Source organism: Pinus tabuliformis, chromosome 8 (genome assembly GCF_031772625.1).
Source record: "Pinus tabuliformis cultivar Carrire ecotype Pingquan chromosome 8, CPIR1, whole genome shotgun sequence".
In the NCBI taxonomy this organism is placed as follows: Eukaryota; Viridiplantae; Streptophyta; class Pinopsida; order Pinales; family Pinaceae; genus Pinus; species Pinus tabuliformis.
In genome coordinates, this window is record NC_142294.1 from 1,482,188,499 (window position 1) to 1,482,197,199 (window position 8,701).

Genomic DNA, 8,701 nt, shown 5'->3' on the forward strand with positions numbered 1-8,701 from the left:
AATTTTTTTCTTGGTATTGGTATTTGATTGAAGGTTTAATAGGAAGTACAATTGGTATTTGATTGAAGGTTTAATATGTTTACTCCAAGTTCTATCAAGATGATAAAAGAAATTATTGTTTCATCTATAAATAGCATGAAAACCTCTCAAAGTAAGTGTATCGTTTCAACAATTTTTTTAGTAATTTTTGTAACATGAATAAAATGGTTTGACTAGATTATTTTCCATTGTGTTGCAACCAAAATAACTGAATGAAACTAGTTATTTTTGAACTAAAGGACATTTTTTATCATAGCATGGATGATGAAGCAACAAACAAAGGGCATATTTAGAAAATGGGAGCTGATGCTAATTACAGAATAGAGAAAAAATTATTTTGGATTCATCCACATGCAAAATCATTTTTTGAAATGTGTTTCAAAAATGAATCTCTTGACATTGCAATTTGGACAATAGCTTTGAAATAAAGCACAACAAGATTTCTAAGAAAGTTGGTTTCAGAAACATTACAAGATAAAATTTTGTTTAAGTGGACTGCCTTTGACCACAAAAGGGACATAAGGTCATTGACAATCCAACGAAAGTTATACACACTAGATCATTGAAAAAAGTGTGGGAAATGCATACCCAATATGACGCAACCAATACTACTATAGTTGATTGTTTAATTGAGAGAGTGAAAGAGAATCCAAAAGAAAATGTGATTCTTGCCCCTCCATTCATTGGAGCAAATCAAGGGGATAATTGGTTGATCAATGAGCTATGGAGAATATTGCATAAACTCAACAAGGCTACAGATGTGCGAGCTATTTTGAAGGATGTTCAATTACATTGAGAAGTACCTTAAGATTATTGATTTCTATTTCATGCTATTATATGTATGACATCATGAATTATTACTTTTATTTCACAACACTAATAAAAGAATTGTTGATTTGGTTTGTCATTACCAAAAATAAAATATTTTTTATTTTCTTTATTTTTGGTGAGATGAATGTTCATTTAATGTTTTCATATCAAAATTTCCCATGTTATATTTTTTTTTACAATGGATTACATTGTATGTAGAATTAATAGATAATTGGTCTATTTGTTTTAATTAGATCATTACAATTATTTTCTTTAAACGTGGTTTAAGTTATTGTTATACCTCTTATAAATTAGTAATGTGAAGGATGACCCACTGCATTCTTATAACCTTTTTTATTCCATATAAGTTGAAAAACTATATTAAGTTGTATGTAGCACCAACAATAAACATACAATTTGTACTAAAAGAAGCACCAAAAGAAACTAAGGTAGAAACTCTATAAATTAACATATAATTAATTAGGTTTGAAATTTAAAAATTGTATTATATTGTATGTGAAAAATAATATATAATTAGTTTGTTTACTTGCACTAGACCATTCTAATTATATTTTTCAATTGCAATTAAATAAATCATTATAAGTCTTAAAATCATTGATTTAAATGGTGGGTCAATGCATTCTTATAAGACTTTTATTCCATACAAATTAAATAAAGGTATTAGGTTGTATGTATAAAGTAAACATATTATTTGTTTGTTCATTTTAATGGGGCAATTGTATTTGTATTTTGTGATACTATGAACTCATTGTAAAATTACCTTAGCATACAAATGGAAATAATTCATAATAAATATTAACATCATTTTTAAAATGATAGGTTTTTATGTCCTTAAGAAATGAAGTGTTGAAGTGAAGATATGTTAATATCATACATGTGGTTACAGTGCAGATGCAGATGGGCATTACTACAAGTCAGAAGATGTTGTTGATATTTGAAATGGAAGGAGTACTCTTCCAATCATACACCAAAGATGAACAAAATTTTCATATTCAAAGAGAACCAGATTGGCAGTTTGGTGATAGGTCCTTTTTTTAAGGCCTTTTCAGTGAGAAGTATTAAAATATTGCTTAAGAAATTATGATGTTGCAATATGGAAATTAAATGTCACTGACAAGTACATCTGAAAAGTACTTGAAAAATCAAATATTGATATAGAGGAATTTAAATTTGCATGGGACAGGTCTCATTGTCATTTGCAAACAAAATTGGAAGCAAGGAGAACAAGACAATTTTATGAGAAAAATTTGATTAATGTGTGGTCCCAATATGGAGATAATTATGAAGAATCAAATGTATTTCTAATAGATACAAAAAATCATACTTCTCAATTCATCGGATATCAATCAAACCACATCTTGATAAAACCATATACAGGAAAAGAGCAAGATATGTGGATCTGCAAGTTTTATTCCCCTTTCTTAAGACACTTCATCGTATCAAACAAAAACATGAGTACATTCAAATGTTCAATAGAACATGTACTTCATTGTAGTTGATGGAGATAATTTCCTTTATAAATTTGTTGAAAAGTACATTCCAATTTTTCAATACATTTTGGACATAGTTTTTGTTGAATCAATTTGTATGATTTTATATTTTTTGAAATATATGGGATGCCAATTATATTAATATGTATATTTATTATTATTTATAATTGTTTTTGCAATGACTTTGTTGTATCAATTTTTTTCTAAGATGTGTGTGCACGCGCACGTGTGCTCTTAAATGAATTGTTTGCCATTCAAATTATCTTACATGAACCATCAAGGCATGTTATTGTTAATGACTTATGTTTACTTATATGTATCAATAATCATATATAAATGTGAAATATAAGTTCTAAAATAGAACTCCTTGCAAACAAAGGTGTTATTCTTACTAAAGAAATTATAATAATTTACTTGATAAATGTTATGTGCATTATTCACTATTCATAATGCATTATTCACTATTAAGGCCAATGATAAATGTGTCATAGGTAAATGATTTGATCTTTTTGAAGCATAAGATATGTGATTTTTTAATCGATAGTTTTCATAAATTTATATGCTTAAATTAACTAATCGTTGTAGCTGCAATCATATCATATTGAAAATCAACAAGGCACAAAGTCAGTTATTCATTGTTTACGTATAAAATGCACTAATATAAGTGCATAAATGCGACATGTAATTTTTGAGATAAAAAATATATTTTAAATAATTTTGCATTTCTTAAAGAAACATATACATGATGATAATGATTGATAAGTGGATTATCAAGGTTTGATTAGACACTATCACGGATGAATGTGTCATTGAACTTTTTGAACTGTAAGGCATCTAATTTCATTATTTAAAGTCATTTTTTTTTGTAAATTTGTATTTTAAATAAATTGAAATCATATCACTTGAGTTAAAATTATATTATTGACTTGTACTTAGTTATGTCCATCAATATGAGTATACTATGATGCATTTTTTTGAAAAATACGTCTTTTAATTTCTTGATAATAAGTATTAAGTGGACTATTTAGGCTTAATGGGTGATGGCTCATAAGTGAATACTACTCGTTAAATTGTAGGGCATTCAATTTTTAACCCATATTTTTTTTTCATATATTCTTAAATCAACTATTTGTATATGCAATCATCTCATCTCATTTAATTTAATAAGGAATCCATTTATTGACTTTTATTTGTCTATCATGGAATTTATTAAGATTGTGTTAATCTCATATTGTATTGTTTTGAAACAAAACTCCATGAAAAACAAAATTCTCTTCTTAATAAAACATGGAATAATTAATTAACAATGTGTTAAGTGGACCATCTAGACTCATTAAAGAGATGGGTAAAAAATGGTTGTATTTAAACTTTTTTGCACCATAAGACATTGATTTTCTAATCCATATTAGCATTTTTTCATTTTCATTTCTTAAATATTTTATTTGTGGTTTAAATAATTTCATAGAATCCAATATGAGTTGAAGAATTCTATTTGGCTATATGCATTGATAGAAGTTCATAAATGTGATGCATTTTCTAAATGTAACTCTTAATGTAAGTAAATATATATATTTTACAAAACAAATTATAATTAATTGATAATGAGTTTTAAGTGGTCTATATAAAGCCATATATCTAGGTGTGTAAATGTGACACTTTGTTTTGTTAAATAAAACTCCATGTAACATGAAATGTTTTTCCTAACAACACATGGAATAATTACTTGGTAATGAATGTTAAGTAGATTGTTAAAGTTATTTCAAGGTACAAGTCATAAATAATTGTATTTAAACTTTATGCAACATATGGTATTTGATTTTCCCACCTTTATTAACATTTCGTAAATTTCAATTCTTAAATAAATTATTTGTAATTGAAATAATCTCATAGAAACCAACAAGACGAGTATGTATTAAATTATATTTAGTATGTATAAATGGAATTTATTTTTGAAATAAAGATCTCAATGTAAGTAAGAAATATATATTTTTAGAAAATTAATAATTTAAAATCAATTATTTATGAGTTCTAACTGGTTTAGTTTATTTTGAATTGAAATTTTTTTATAACTATGCATTATTAAATCAATTATTCCTATATGCAATCATGTCATATAAGTCAATAAGTCAAGAAACCATTAATTGATTTTTATTTAACTATCATGTGGTTTAATATGAATGTATAAATGTGAAATTGCTATTTCTAGAATAAAAAACCATGTAAAGAAAATGAATTTTCTAATAAAACATGGATTAATGACTTCACCATGAGCATTAAGTAGACTATTTAAGCTCATTCAAGAGATGGGCCATAAATGGATGCCTTTAAAATTTTTTCACCATATGACATGCTTTTCCCATCAATATTAACATTTTGTAGATTTCAATTCTTAAATAAACTATTTGTACTTAAAATAATCTCATAGAATCCAACAAGACTCAGAAGTTATTTATTGAATTTCATTTAGTTATATGTATTCATATAAGTTTATAATTGTAATTTATTTTTGAAATAAAGCTATTAATGTAAGTAAAGATATATCTTATACAAAACTAATTAGAATTAATTGATAATAAACTTTAAGTGGTTTATTCAAACTACATGAAAAACCAAGTGTCATAGATGAATGCCTTTTAATACATATTTAATATTCAAAATCAATATCTTAATGATAATTTATTTGTATTTACATTAAGTATTTAATAATTAAAGAACACGGGGACTTATATAAATTTCAACTAAAATACATGAGTTATGTTTCACACTTATTTCTTCCCCATTAAAAATGCTTATCATTTTCTCTTCTTAGTGAAAGGAATGATCAATCATGGTTTTCCATACACTTGGTTGACACTAAAAATACATCGAGACAATTATTGGTTTTGACAATGTTGACAAGGAGAGATCAATATCCACACTACCATCAACTATGCTAATATTTGAAAACCCTTGCCTTCACTACTTACAAGAAGTCACCGCTAAAGTTTCTTGTTTACTTCAATTTGTGACACTGTCCATCATAATGGAATGACTTGAATACCCATTTAAGAACTCTCATTTGATGTACTTGGATTTGAGTGGAGATAGATCAATGGTGCCTAACTTTCTTGAAATACCTAGATCAACAATGTATAACTTTTATAGTGGATGTCTGCATGCTATGAAGATGAATGATGACCCCCTCATTAGTGGTTCATAAAGGCACATAGGGACCGTAGGAAATTTAGCACAAGAACATTTTACTAAGGCTTTAGTAGACTAGTTTCAAAGAAATGCAAGGGACACTTATTGTTGTCATTTACAATAAGATCTTGACATCCCCATCATTCAATCAACAAATCCCCCATAGGTTGGGGGAAAGGGGGTTAGAGTGGCCATTCTAATATGATTTAATCAATATCTTCTAACAGTTTGATTTCACACTCCTTTTGTGTATTGATACTATTGTACATAACAACCCCACGTTTGACCTATTCATGATCTCTAATTGGTTAGAAATTACTAAAATTATTTTAATATTGAATCAAGTTAATATGACGATTGAAAAAAGAATGAATGTTGTTGAAGGCCTTGTAATAAAATACTTGCAAACAAAGGTGTTATTCTTACTAAAGAAATTATAATAATTTACTTGATAAATGTTATGTGCATTATTCACTATTCACAATGCATAATTCACTAGTAAGGCTAATGAGAAATGTGTCATAGGTAAATGATTTGATATTTTTGAAGCATAAGATATGTGATTTCTCAATTGATAGTTTTCATAAATTTATATGCTTGAATCAATTAATGGTTGTAACTGCAATCATATCATATTGAAAATCAACAAGGTACAAAGTGAGTTATTCATTGTTTACATATAAAATGCACTAATATGAGTGCATAAATGTGATATGTAATTTTTGAGATAAAAATGTATTCTAAATAATTTTGCATTTCTTAAAAAAACATATATATGATGATAATAATTGATAAGTGGATTATCAAGGTTTGATTAAACACAATCATGGATGAATTATGTCATTGAACTTTTTGAATTGTAAGGCATCTAGTTTCATTATTTAAAGTCCATTTTTTGTAAATTTGTATTTTAAATAAACTGAAATCATCACTTGAGCTAGAATTATATTATTGACTTGTACTTAGTCATGTCCATTAATATGAGTATATAAATGTGATTTGTAATATCCATATATTATGATGCATTTTTTCAAAAAATAAGTCTTTTAATTTCTTTATAATAAGTATTAAGTTGACTATTTAGGCTAATGGGTGATGGCTCATAAGTGAATACCACTTGTTAAATTGTAGGGCATTCAATTTTTAACGCATAATTTTTGTTCATATATTCTTAAATCAACTATTTGTATATGCAATCATCTCATCTCATTTAATTTAACAAGGAATCCATTTATTGAATTTTATTTGTCTATCACGTAATTTATTAAGACTGTATTAATCTCATATTGTATTGTTTTGAAACAAAACTCTATGCAAAACAAAATTCTCTTCTTAATAAAACATGGAATAATTAATTAACAAATTATGTGTTAAGTGGACCATCTAGACTCATTAAAGAGATGGGTCAAAAATGGTTGTATTTAAACTTTTTGCACCATAGGACATTGATTTTCCAATCCATATTAGCATTTTGTCATTTTCAATTCTTAAATAGTTTGTTTGTGGTTTAAATAATTTCATTATTAGAATCCAATATGACTTGAAGACAAAACCACTGGTGATACTAGACATGAATGGGAAGTTATTTATTGAATTTCATTTAGTTATATGTATTCATATAAGTTTATAAATGTAATTTATTTTTTATTTCACACTCCTATTGTGTATTGATACTATTGTACATAACAACCCCATGTTTGACCCATCCATAATTTCTAATTGGTCTGAAATTATTAAAATTATTTTAATGTTGAATCAATTTAATATGGAAATTTACAAAAGAATGAATGTTATTGAAGGCCTTGTAATAAAAAACTTCCAAATTTAATGAAATATGTGTTTAATGTAATTATGCACTAGGAATTTAACTTCTTAAAAACTTCATCATCTTCCTTAGATTACTTCATACATGTGAGAGAGATAAATATGCGTGTGATAAGTATGTAATAAGTGTATATTAGGTTGACCCAAAAAGGCATGTCACTTTGTAAATTAAATTTAGTTTTTTTTTCTTCTAATTTAAAATTTATTTTTTCTTTCTTTTAACTTGTGTAGGTGGGGAATACTGCCTTACCAAAAAATCAACACCCCCTCTTAACTAGGGAGGTATTCACTTTGACTTCCTCAAGTGTCCACATAGCTAAAAATTTCTTACCATGGGAGTTGACATGGACCACTTTTTCATCATCGCAAATCTTTGAAGGATTGTAATAATATGCTTCCTTTCACCAAGGGTGATCTTAAACAGTTTCTTTCAGAATTCTAGTCCCAAGAAGTAATGTATCCAGCCAAGGTCCTTCACCTTGAATGCAGAGTTCAACTCCATTGACATTGAAGTAGGGCTTAACTTATCCCTTTATCACAAAAGTAACTCCTCCTGCCATTGTTGCTCCCATTATCACGTGAGTCCTTCTCCTTCCCTCAAAAACAAGTCATATAATAACAAAATCAACCATGACTCATCCAGGGAAACTTTTAAGAATCCCCCTAGATTTATATGTATAATAAATGGGTCAATCCCCATGATACATGGAAAAATGAAAGGTGATTTTATCAATAATATATATATATATATATATATATATATATATATATATATATATATATATATATATATATATATATATATATAGATATATATATATATATATATATATTTGGCGAATCTTTCACTAGATTATATTATCTTGTAAAATCATGGAGAATCTCTCACCATATTATATTATCTTGTAAAATTATGGCAAATCTTTCACTAAATTATAAAATCTTGTAAGATATCGGTGAAACTTTCATTAAATAATAAAGACTTTGTAAAGGGATAACAAAGTTCATAATGAGTATTTCTTATAAAGGCTTGAAGAATTTTTAAGCAATCCACCAAGAACCAAAACAAGTGTATTCCTTATATGGAATATACGTATATTTCTCATGGAAAGTCAATTAGATTTAGCGCAAGTTGTAGGGAGAAATCTGACATGTGACAATGTGTTGAAATCATAATGAGTATTTTGTATAACGGCTATGAGCCTTGTTGTCTAAGAAATCACTCAAGGAATGAATTATGTATATTCCTCATATGGAATATAAAGATATTTCTCATGTATTAAAAAAAAGGGAGGATATGAGATGAATGATATAATTACAAAGCCATGTGTAGA